This window comes from Pongo abelii, chromosome 11, assembly GCF_028885655.2.
Source record: "Pongo abelii isolate AG06213 chromosome 11, NHGRI_mPonAbe1-v2.0_pri, whole genome shotgun sequence".
Classification (NCBI taxonomy): Eukaryota; Metazoa; Chordata; class Mammalia; order Primates; family Hominidae; genus Pongo; species Pongo abelii.
In genome coordinates, this window is record NC_071996.2 from 68,015,139 (window position 1) to 68,028,624 (window position 13,486).

The following is a 13,486-nucleotide window of genomic DNA, read 5'->3' on the forward strand; positions in this document are numbered from 1 at the left end:
GGTTTGTTTTTCCACTGTTAAGTTGTATGAGTTCTTTATAAAATTTTTATATTAAACCCTTAGGGTGCTCATTTATTTTCATTACTTTAACCAAACCCTAGATGCTGGGGGTTCCAAATTGAACCTACACTCCAGCCTTATTTATGAGTTTAACTGACTATTTAATATTTTAATCTGGATATCCAAGAAGTTCAAAACGTCCAAACTAATTTTGTTATTTTGTTCCCAAATCTCTTTTTTTTTTTTTTTTTTTTTTTTGCTGAGATAATGGCATCATCATCTAAACAGAAGAAATCCGGTTAGAATTTGTGCCCTGCAAATACTTGCCTACAAGTCTCTGTCTACAATCATATTTGGCATATAAATCACCTGGGAGAGCTTGATGAAAATGCTGAGTCAGAAACTCCTCAAATGCTTATTCATTAAATCTGGAGGAGGCCTATGAACCTGCATTTTTAATAAGTCTTCCCCCAGTGATTCTGATGAAGGTGGCCCCGAACAACCACTTCTAAAAATGCTGTCTGTCCTAGGGATTCCTCCAGTTATTCCTAGCAATAGGATCACAAAGGCTTTGAAAGCATTTTTCACAACAGAGGACTTGGGGGTGGGAATAAGCATTAGTTTAATTTTCCCCATAATCTTTAGCAGAGCCTCCCAAAGCTACTCTAAATAACAGTGCAAACTAAGTAAAATCAGTGCACTTCTATCTAAAGTTAGTGTCAGGTTAAGTCACCAGCCATTCCTCTCCTAACGATATTGACATCCCTAAGCCCTTCCTGTACAGATATTCCTGGACTAAGGATTTGTCATCATGCCAGTAACTCTTAAAGAATGCTTGCTTGCCCTTCCCTCTAATTTTACTCCCTTTAGCCTTATTCCCATGAGGACACATTACTGATTTAAGAAATTGAAGAGCAAGGCTTATAAATATCTCAAGTAGACAGTACAGACCTCTATAGTGGTGATATCTACTGTTTATATCTTTGTAAGGAAATTTTTCAGACCACCTCCGCTAGAGGAAGCTCAATTGAGAGAATTTTTATCATAAAGATCCCTGGTTTGTATTACAGTATTTTAAAAATTAACCTGTTTGAAACTGTGGATGAATTTGCTTTATTGCCTTAAAAAAAATCCTAATTTGGTGTTTTCTTCAATTGTCCTTTAATGCATGTTATGCCTCTAGGTTCAGAACTGAAATGATTTTTGTTCAAGTTTATTAGAATAAAATTGGAGTTCAGCTGGTCACTTTGAGGCATGGCAACCAAGTGACTGATCTCTTTTTAATCTTTAACAAGTTCCATTATTCACAGATTGATGGCATTTGAGGAATCTGAAGTAATGCAAAACACATAACTGAAATATTTGAATATTCTAATGCTCAGAATGAAATATTTTTCATACTGATTAGGCCTCGAAACTGGGTTTGAATGAAAACATTGTCAAACAGAGGTTGTAGTGCAAATAATATAAAACATAAGTGTTAAGGGTATTGATTCATTTTAATTTTATCTCTTTGCAAACTGAATATGCATAATGTCATCTTGATGTTCAGTCTCCCTCCTCTATCTGCATATCAAAATGTATAACGAGGAGGTACATTTTTTTCACTGAGAAAAATCAGTGGGAACTGAAAAACAGGCAATTTACCTAGGTTTTACTATGAGCATTTTGCTTTGATTTCAGGTAGGTGAGGCATTGATTAACTCTGTTTTTCTATATCCAAAGCAAGACTTCTTACTTCAGCTGAGGTCATCTGCAGACATTTTCCATAGTTTGGAGCTATTTTTTGAAATATCTTGCATCTCTGCTTTTCTCTCCATATTTCTTTTCTCCACTCCCGTCCTCTCTCCCAGCTGCAGGGATTCGTCCTCTAAAAGAGTGGGGGTGGGAGGGAACAAGGAATGGAAGCAAAGCAGGGAGCATGAGCTAGAGAATGCCAGGATCTGGCTTTTGTTATTGGTTGGCTGCCGCCTGATGGATAGACGAGGGAGGAGTGTACTCTCTTCAGTGTGTTCTGACGGAGCCGAAGTACAGAAACCATATTTACAGGTAAGAGCAAAAAATAAAAAAAAGAAAAGAAAATTCTTTTTTTCTTTAAAAGAGAATGCTTCTCAATTTTTACTGAAACAATTTTATAATAGGAAAATTATTCTGAGGACATTTTCCGAAAATGTGTCCCTTTTATTACTTGAGGAAGCTTTGCAATGAGCTTGCTGTTCTTTCTCTCTGCAAAACCCTTAGCTGATTAAAAACAAAACAAAACAATCACCAGAGGCATGTCTTATCCTGAATAACTTTCTGTGCAAGTGTCACTGATGCAAAACTAATAGATAAAATGAATCATCGTGTGTCTCTTTAAAAATGCTTAATTCAAGCTTGTTATTAGGAATCGCAGGAAGGATGAGAAAACCTCGGTAAATTCCACAGGTCCTGAGAAAATGGAGCCTTCTGTGAATATACAATATAAAATTTCATGTGGGCTTTTAATATTGACAATACAGTAAAAGGCTTAGGAAAACTATTTTTGCAGCTTGTAGGCTCTTTTAGCACTAATTTAGAATGAATGATTTGTGTGCATTTAGCCCTTTTATTTAACTTACTCCTCTTGATAAATCTCATGTTGTTCAATAGTTGCATTATTTTATTCAGTAAACTTTAAGCTTATGTGATAATTAAACAACGATTTGTTTCTATTTGTTAACTTACATGGAGCCGTTTTTATTTTAAAGCTCAGAAACCTAATTTTGAAGGATTAAACATTGCTGTAAAAAATAGCATCTTAACAGTCATGTTTCACTGGTAGTTTAATTTATCAATCAAACACATCTAGATAAGAATTCCATCAGAGCATTTATATTGTTGATAATATCTCTAGGCAATTTTTTTTAACAACTTTACTAGGTGCTTGTATCTCCTAATATGGTCCTTTATATTGCCTTAGGGAAAATAGGGACAAGTTCTAAGTATGTAGACTAAATAACACACTTGTAGTAAAAACATACAAAAAAATTGAACTCCCAGTCACTTTATTCTTTACTTTAATTCACAAATATAGGTCATTTAATGGTGGTGGAATCTCATTAAAATTGAGCTTTCAAGAATTATGACTGACTTGAGTACACTGGCCATCAATTAATACCTGTTGATTATAATAATAAAATAAAAGTCTTTCAATGAGGTAAATAATTTGTTCATACATATTTTAATACCTTTTTGAATGAATCAAAACTAATAGGAATGACTATATAATTTCTAAATAATTTTTGCTATTGTTTTTCTTTTTGTTTATTGTTTTTCAAAATTTTTATTTATTGTACTTTTTTTTGTTTGAGAGATTTTCTTTGAATAAACAGACACAAATATAAAAGTTCTTGCAAAATTAAAATAAGAGTGAGAAAATTGCTGAATATTAGGTATGAATTAGCTAAATGAATTGAGAATTACCTTAAATTTCCTAAATGCACTAAATATAGTTAATAACATGTTTATATGGTTAAGTGTCATAATGAACCAAGTAAATATTCTGGCATGGTTTATTTTGAACTATTTCTGGATTTCAAAGATTATTACATAGTACTGAAATTTTGGCATGTTTCTAATTATTGATGGATCTTTCTGATTTTGTTTTTTAAGCAAAACAATGGTTGAAATTAATCCACCCCTCACCCCAAGATTGAAATTCAAGGTGATATATAAGACCAGATATTCATCTCCTAAAATGTATTAGAGGAAATAAATCAATGCAGCTATATTTTTTAGAAATTATAAATTCTGAGTAAAGCTACCTCCAGGAATGAAGGGGAATTGATGAAAATTAGAGAGCAGAGTTCCACATGGTTTTAAATTATTCTGTTTCCTTGGAAACCAGCTGCTGCAGATGCATTTTGCTTTCTTTGGCTAAAAATATCACCCTTTTAATAATCACTAAGGGAGAGGACTGAATAAAACCAGAGTATATTGTTGCTGCTTTTTATAATTTCCTTAATGGTTCACATATTTTGGATGAAAAGTAGATAAACCCTTTCTCAATCAGCGTTTCCTATCAGCCACTGGCAGACGTCTGCAAGTCTTATAAAAATGAGACAACTGGGGTAGCTTTTACTGCAGAGTCCACAGGAAGAGATATATATAGAGAGAGAGAATGTGTGCTGGAGTGGAGACAAGAGAGAAAAAAAGCATGAAAGAAAAGTTAAGAGGTTACTGTCCAAGTGAAGGATGAAAAAAGGCAAATGAAAACCATGTAAGGCTTTCAGTGAGAAATGGGAAGGCATCACCATTTTTTTTTCCTTTGATACAAACATTTTTAAGATTTAAATGTAGGTTTTTAATGGAGCTCACTATATACAACTTTGTCCCCTTTTCACAACACTCTTTCCTTTTTCTCTTTATGTTTGCGTGGTTTGCAATATAATGAATAATACAATAAATTAAGAAGTATTTTTTAATGTATCAATGACTTTAATCATAAAAAGAAAAGCTTGATATATGTCCAGGCTATGAATAGTGAGGAGCATTCAATACACATTTTGACATTAGAATAAGAATTTTTTAAACTTAACGTCCAAACCATGTTTCATTAATGCAGTTATTTCCTTACCTTTGTAATCTATTTAATATGTATAAAAATTACACATTCCAACAACCTAAAAGCTATTTGTGTTAATGTTAAGGTAATTAATTTAAAATTTAATATAAATTACTGTAAATGCACATATATCCTTTTTGCTTTATTTGAAAAATTTTTGCTTTCTTTGAAAATAAACATTACTTTTATGTAGCTTTTCTCAATACAAAAAAAATCACAATTATCATCATATTCTACCTTAGGCAATTCCTTAATTTAAAACATTTTTATTATAAAATTACATGCTTCAAAGGCAGCACTGTCATCTCATACACCATTTTTTTTCAAATCTCTCAGCTATTTGTTAAGAGGAAAAATCATCATAAAGCTGTTACAGCTTTCCTATTATTTTTATTATAATTCAGATGAGATTCCTAACTCTATTTTCTCTTTACAACTCATTTAAATATTTGTGACATATCATACTTTATTTTCATAATATTAACCTTAGTCTATTAGATTCAATGTTAGCAATGTAACAAATAAAGCACCGCATGCTTAAACTACGTGTTAAAATATTTAATATGTAGCCAACATATTATTTAAAGTTAAATTAATTTTGCATGTCAGTAAGTTATTTTCAAAAAAAGCTGGGATGGTGGGAAGTATTTCATTTTTACCAATTAACACGAGCAAAGCACTTCACTGACAGCACTTTCAGCATAAACACTGATGACATTAAAAAGCAAGCTAACAACAAATCAGATAGACTAGTAAATGGATTATGTGACCTGTGTAGACAACCCCTATTTAAGGCACAACCAAAATTATCAATGCTTGTCAAGATCCTGAAGAGAATGAATTTCGTAGGCTTACTCTCAACTACGATAATTTAAAAATACAGTTTGTTAGTCATTTCTACTTACTGCTTCATGCTTCTTTCTTTGCTAAAAGTAGCTTGCCAGAATTGTGGGTGGGTTTTCATGGCCTCTTAAAGTCTCACAAAATATACTAAAGAAAACAAAATAGTTAATTACTTCCCCTATAATATAAGTAGACAACTTTACATCTGTAATGGAAATATGCTAGTTTGGCAAATAACCTCTTATTGCTGGAAGTGGAGGGGTGGGATTTACAAGAAATGGAAATAACATGAGAGTAAGAAAGCTTGAGTCAGATTTCATAATGTTCAAATTGTGCTATATACATAAAGTAATCCAGTCAAATAAAAAAATTACATTAACATTTGTACTATAGTACATCACAACTCAAAGGTATTATTAATCAGATGTTATTTTTGACTAATATATTTAATACCTGATAGCTTAATACAGGGCTTGTACAGATATTAAAAGGGAGTTGGTTCAAAGCAGCATTATTGCTTTTTAATTACGATTTTGTATGAAGAAGTAAGGAATGGATTTATCAAGCTAATTGTCACATTTGGATATTTCACGTATCTCAATGAATCAGTTGGGCAGATCATTTGATTTCTCTGTCAATTGCTTAGATTTCAGTTATTATAATGGTCTAAATTGTTTGAGCTGAAAACTGTTGAATGTGCATGCCCTGAGAAAACACTCAATATAACTTGTAAGGTATTTAATTCAAGATTATAACGATCTAGATAAATATCAGTGCTATTTCTAAGAATTACGTATAGTAAGGAAATCACTTTGATACGAGATCAACTTCATGATCAACTTCATGATCTCATATCATGGCCTGAAAAGTAGATAAGCATGTATGTGACTTATTTCCAATAAGCTCTTATACTTTACTTAGATCAAGAGCTTATTATATTATTTTCCAATACCACAAAGGGTGGTGCACACAACACATTTCTCCTTATCTCCTGACTTGTGCACATTCATAAAAATGACATTATTTTAAACAAAAATCACCAATACTATCAAATGTAGTTTTAAAATTTATATATTTTTTATTTTATCATATTGTTTTATTTTATTTTATTTTATATTTTAGAGATAGGGCTTTTCTATGTTGCCAGGCTTGAGTGCAGCAGGCTATTCACAGGCAAGATTATAGTGTACTGCAGCCTCAAACTCCCGGGCTCCAGTGATTATTCTGCTGCAACCTCCCAAGTGGCTGGGGGATTGCAGGCTTATGCCACTGTGCCCGGCAAAAGTAATTTTTATGCAAATGTTTATGTCTTTAAACAATATTTACTATAAATTCCTTGGCCAATACTCATTTAATTCATGTATTACCTTTTCATATTTTAGTCTTTTATTGCCCTAGAAACATGGGACTGCCCTGTAGAGAGAATTTCTTCCTGGATTCTTCATTTTACCTATGACAAAATTAAGGCACAGAGAGGACAATGATCATATTTAGTTGGAAACTAAGTATTTGCTTATGCAAAATTACAACAGCAAGACACTATGTGTTTGCATTAAATATTAGATATAGTGCATTAAACACTGGATGAAAGAAAAGCAGAACTTAGAAAGGCTTTGCATGGAGGTGAAAAACATGGTGTGACCAGATGGTCTCTGATGCATAACAACACAGGGATTTTAGAGTTGCATAGAACTCTCTACTTCAGACCTGCCCCTGATATCCAGTGAGCCTAGTGACTTTGACCTACTATCACAGTCTCCTTGACTTTTTTAGTTTGCTGTCACGGTCAAAATGCATTTCAGCTTTGTGTTTTAGCAAGTGTGGATACAGTTAGTTGCTGTCATGTTGTGGATATATCACAATATATTTAATAATGAAACAAATAGTTTCCTAAACAGGAGCCCTGAATGTATGTACAAAGATTTTCATTTGCTTTTCTCTCCTCAGGTTAGGCTAGCTATGAAAAATCAATATTTGTCATCACTCCTTACCCAGGTAATACTGGTTGTGATGGTATCAGCATTTTAAAGCAGAAAGATTCTGGAAAAGGGTTTCAAAAGTGATTAAAAAAAAAAAAGACATCTTTGTTCTGTCTAATTGAAATTCCCTTCTCGTTGCTCATGAAACTCATACTTAAAATTTTAAATGATTTGCCCCCTGTACATCCAAATCAATAAGGGCCCCAAGGGGCTGCTCTCATGCTGCCCACTGAAGTTACCTAGAGCTGAGTGTTAAATGGAAAACTGATCTAGGGGATGCCATTATAATCTTCTATTTTTAGAGATCTTCCCACAACATACAGGCAGGGCCAAGGAGAGAAGCCGTGGGCCTGTCCTGTGCTCCCTGCCAGAGCTTCTTGGTGTGTGGTCATTACAGCCACTTCGTGATCTCTCAGTACCCTTTTACTCACTATCTAAATTATAGTTCTTGATGACAAGGAGTTTCCTTCATCTCTGCATCAATGCCTAATACAATGCCTGATACACAGTATGTGCCCCCAGATTGTTTTGCTGACTGAATAATTAAGCAAATTGTCTTGTCAGATAGTCATCTAGCCCTCCTCTTACATCCTCTGAATGGCAGACACTCCTTACATTCTAAGACAGTCTCTTCCTTCCATGTTCTTCTCTGTTAATGCTATTCAATGTGACAATGTCCATGTCACCTAAATGTCATTAAGCCATGCAAGTTTTTGTCTTGCAGACTTTTTATTGTCTAAACGCTATCTGTGCTCTCCTACGTTAACGGAATTTTATCTGCATGTAGTTCCCATTTCATGCTTCCCTGCTCTGTTTCATTATAATACTGCTTGGTTTCTGATACACACACACAGATTATCGTATACTAAATCAATGGGTTAATTGTAAATTAATGTAATTAACTGTAATTGTTATATTAATATATAATACAAGTGTTAATTAATGTTTGTGTAAGAAAATATAGTAGTATGTATTTAACCAATCTCTGAGTGCTCTCATACATCCACTCTTAGTCAATGAATCCCCATTCTCTTGCGTTAAATTTGTTCAACAACATTTGATTAAAGTTAAAATTGTTCAGCAATATTTTTCTGCTGCTCTGTGCTCACTTTCTGCCATTTGTGTTCTGTTCTGGTGAACAATTCTAAGCCATAATGCCTGGTAAGTGACAATGCTGAATAAGCTACAAAGAAAACAAGTGTGCATGCTTGCATGCTGTGTCACTGGGGTTTACTATGCCTCAGGGTAAAGGTAAGCAGATAATATGGGACTGGTAGAAGTCCTTTGATATAAATATCACCACAACTAGGTAAAAATGACCAAAAGAATAACAAATGAAATATCCTGATGAATTAAATCTGAAGGAAAAGAGTGCTTACCAATGTACTGTAAGCACATGTACCGCAAGCACAGTATAGCTTTACATGAAGCTATACTGTGGTATACATATACCCCTTAAAGGTGTGATTCAGTCATGCAGGCAGCATGCCTATTTCTAGAAATGCATCGTTTGAGCTAATGGGATACTGTGACTTTGGCTTATCTATCTATTCTTTAAGTAGTGCAGGATAATCATTGATGGGCTTCCTAACTGATTCACTTTGCAATCAAACAGGCATACCCTCTTATTGCCTGTGTAAATCTGGACCAGTTACTTAAACTATCTGAGCCTTAGTTTTCTTATCTGCAAAATTCAGTTATCTACCTGGGTAGTATTGTGAAGATTGGCAGGTGTACACAGAGGACTTTTCAGTGCAGAATTTGGCGTATAGTAAGCCATTGTGTGCAATTTTTAGTTGTTGCTAGTCATGCTTTTCTATTTATAAGCCAAGAATGGAAGGAGCAAAATAATCCTCAGTATTTGTAATGACTTCCTAAGTATTATTGATTGCTATTGGTTGAAAAAAAATCCCTCTTGATTGGCTAGATTTTCTATTTTTTCCATATTAACTACAATTAAATTGCTGGGCATCAGCTGGTAAATTTAGTATTGTATGAGAAAGTGCAATTGTGAAAACAAATCCTAGAATTATTAAAGAAGAGCAAAGATAGGACCTTCGAAATATTAATATCAAGCATTTTCAAAATTGGGGCGTAGTTCTCAAAATTATAATTGAAGATTTCATAAAAATATTCTATGATTAAATAAATTTAAGGAAATTTGGAGGATATTTAAATAATATCCATTCGTGGTAAGTCTTTTCTATGCTAACGTACACTAAGACTTTTAACGAAGGGTATGTAATATTAAGAAATTGTAGGCCGGGTGCAGTGGTTCATGCCTGTAATCCCAGCACTGTGGGAGGCTGAGGCAGGCAGATCACATGAGGTCAGAAGTTCGAGACCAGCCTGACCAACATGGTGAAATCTCGTCCCTACTAAAAATACAAATATGCATATATATATATAAAATACAAATATACATATATTTGCCAGGTGTGGTGGCAGGCACCTGTAATCCCAGCTACTCAGGAGGCTGAGGCAGGAGAATCGCTTGAACCCGGGAGGCTGATGTTACAATCAGCCAATATCATGCCACTGCACTCCAGCCTGGGCGACAGAGCCAGACTCCATCTCAAAAAAAAAAAATTGCAGGCCAGTAGGCCAGGCATGGTGGCTCACACCTGTAATCCCAGCACTTTGGGAGGCCAAGGCAGGTGGATCACTTGAGGCCAGGAATTTGACACTAGCCTGGCCAACGTGGTGAAACACCATTGCTGCAAAAGATACAAAATTTAGCCAGGCGTGCTGGTGAGTGCCTTTAGTCCCAGCTACCTGGGAGGTCAAGGCAGGAGAATTGCTTGAACTTGCAAGGTGGAGGTTGCAGTGAGCCGAGGTCACCTCTTGGCACTCCAGCCTGGGTGACAGAGTGAGACCCTGTCAAAGAAAAAGAAAGAAAGAAAGAGAGAGAGAGAGGGAGGGAGGGAGGGAGGGAAGGAGGGAAAGGAAGGAAAGGAAGGAAAGGAAGGGAAAGAAAGGAAAGAAAGGTTAAAAAAAAAAGGACATTATTAGACCTACTTCATCATAGACCCCTTCCCAACACAAAAGTCTCCTACTAAAATCTTGCAGATTGTATTTTGTATATGCATGCTTCACTAAGCATTTTTAAGACAGATGTATATCTACTGTGTTATTAAAGAGCCTCTAACTCAAAGGCTGAAATGTGATCTACATTTTATAATTTTCAAACTATAAAAATAGCTCCAATGTTTCTAATACAAAAACACTTCCAAAATTATTCAATTACATATGTGTTCATTCTTCATCAGAGTAATATATTCAATTTTTTTTAATTTTCACTCTTTTTCTCTCCCCCATGTTGTGCTTTTAAACTTCAAAGAAGCAGCACGTGTACACATGTTTAAAAATATTTGCTGTCCAAAGAAGTTTTATTTCCAAAAGCATGATTCCATTTGGTTTAAACTTTTTCTCTATAAGGAAAATCTGGAAACTACTCCTTTTCTCTCATGTCTTGTCTTCTATTTACCTTACTTTTCTCCTTCAAAAGTACCTGCTTATTTATTGAACATTTCTTGAATCTTTAAATAAGATCCCATTCTTCAGTTGCTCACAGTCTATTAAGAAATTGAGTAGGAAACCTATGCCAAGTTTTATATAGAAGGGGTGTAGCATGACCTTAAAGAGCACAGTCTATGGAGTCAGGCAAGGTGAGTTTTAATTCCAGCTCAGTTACTTAATTGCCTTTGTCAGTGTATGTAGGTTACTTCCATCCTAAGCTTCATGTTGCTCCGTGATAAAAAGGGAAGCATAATGCTTAATTCAGAATCACTGTAAGGGCAAACAAGATAACAAGTTCACTGAATTTAGTTTCTAACACCAAGTAAAAACTCAAGAACATTATTATCATCTGTTTATCCAAAAGCGAAGCTATTTATTAACTAAAAATAAACAGGACATTATGGACAATATGAAAAATATCCCAAAGAATTCTCATTAAACCCTGTGAAGGCACCTAGCTATAAAGAGCATTCATAACCTACTTTTTCTGTAAAGATAATTGAAACATACCAAAAATCACAAATGAAATGTGTCTTTTTTATAGCTATTATGAATGTTTATAAACAATATTTATGTATATTTTACCAGTAAAAGGAAAATTAAGTAACGTAGGCACACACATACACACACAGAAACACATTAAGAATAAAAAGAAAGTATGTGGGAGAAAAAATGTAATTTTAAGTATTCAAAAACAAGACAAAACAATATCAAGCAGTGAGATATCGAAAGTCATGAAAGTCCGTGATGATAAAATTATGATTTCAAGTGCCCAAATGCCTGGGTTTGAATTCTAGCTCTAAAACTACCTGTGTGACCTTGGCCTCATCACCTAACCCCCATATGCTTCAGTTTTTAATCTCTAAATGGTATTATTAATAATAATGCCTATCTTATATGGCTATGAAGATTAAATGAGTTGATACATATTATACTAATTTTCTATTAACATGTAACAAATTCCCATAAACTTAACACTTAAAACCACATTTATTTATCAGCTTATATTACTGTAGGTTAGAAGTCCTGCATAGGCACTTTGGGAGGCCAAGGCGGGAGGTTTGCTTGAGCTCAGGAGTTCAAGATGAGCCTGGGCAACATAGTGAGACCCCCATCTCCACTAAAAATCAAAAAAATTAGTCAGGCATGGTGGTACAAGCCTATAGTCCTAGCTACTTGGAGGCTGAGGCAGGAGGATCACTTAAACACATGAGGTTGAGGCTGCACTGAGTCATGGTCATGCCACTGCACTCCAGCCTGGGTGAGAGATGAGACCAGCCTCAAAAAAAAAAAAAATAGTCCTGCACGGTATGGCTAGGTTCTTTGTTCAGGACCTCACAAGGCTAGAATAAAGGTGTCACTTGGCTAAACTCTTATGTGGTCACTCTGGGGGAAAATCTACTTCCAAGCCCATTCTTGTTTTTGGCAGAATTCTGCTCCTTGGGCTGATAGAACTGAGGTTTCTGTTTCCTGCTTCCTGTCAGCTGGCTGAAGGCTGCTCTCAGCTCCTGGAAGCTGCACACATGTGCTGTCATGTGACCCTTTCCTACTTCACGTCAGCCAGAGAGAACCTCTCTCTCGTCGAATCCCTCTCATCCTTAGTATCTGACCTCTAGACCTTGATTTCAAGGGCTCATGTGATTAGGTCAAGCCCACCTGCATAATCTCCCTATGTGGTTTGGGTCTTTAATTCATGTGCGAAATTCTTTTTGCTATGTAACATAAACATAGCAACATAAACATAACACAATCGCAGGAGTGGTATCTCACAGTATTCACATGTCTAGGGTTATATGGGCACAGGGTGTATACATTACATGGTAGGGAATCTTAAGGGCCACTTTAGAATCCTACCTAGTACATATATGAAGTGCTAGAACAGTGCTTGGCACATAGTAAGCACTATATGTGTGTTGACTATAATTATTATCTTGAGTAGCTGACAAATTCATTAACAGTTTTAAAAAATAGCAATATTTTTTGCCACAGTATTGGCAAGACTGAAGTAATATACCAACGCACCCTTAAAGAAATATAAATTGGCAGAACCTTACTGGCAGAACCAAATTGGCAATGTGTATGGAAGACTCAATATTTCCACTTCTAGGAATTCATCCTTAAAGGTATAATAAGAGATATGCACAAATACATATATTTTTATGTATAATATATAATATATAATATAAAAATATATATTATATATATTATATATAATATATGATATAAAAATATATATTATATATAATATATGATATAAAAATATATATTATATATATTATATATGATATAAAAATATATATTATATATATTATATATGATATAAAAATATATATTATATATATTATATATGATATAAAAATATATATTATATATTATATATATTATATATGATATAAAAATATATATTATATATTATATATATTATATATGATATAAAAATATATATTATATATTATATATTATATAAAAATATATATTATATGTTATATATTATATATAATATATAATATGTATATTATATATAATATAAAAATATGTATTATATATTATATATAATATA

At 33.8% G+C, this 13,486-nt stretch overlaps 1 protein-coding gene across 1 annotated transcript in view; it reads left to right on the forward strand.

Moving 5' to 3' along the window:
• Nucleotides 1–1,969: 1,969 nt before the first annotated feature.
• CSRNP3 (cysteine and serine rich nuclear protein 3) overlaps nucleotides 1,970–13,486 on the forward strand; it is a 217,423-nt gene continuing 205,906 nt past the window's right edge. Inside the window, exon 1 of the mRNA XM_054549424.2 lies at nucleotides 1,970–2,049. The gene's annotated coding sequence lies outside the window, so the exon portion shown is untranslated. The remainder of the gene's footprint in view (nucleotides 2,050–13,486) is intronic.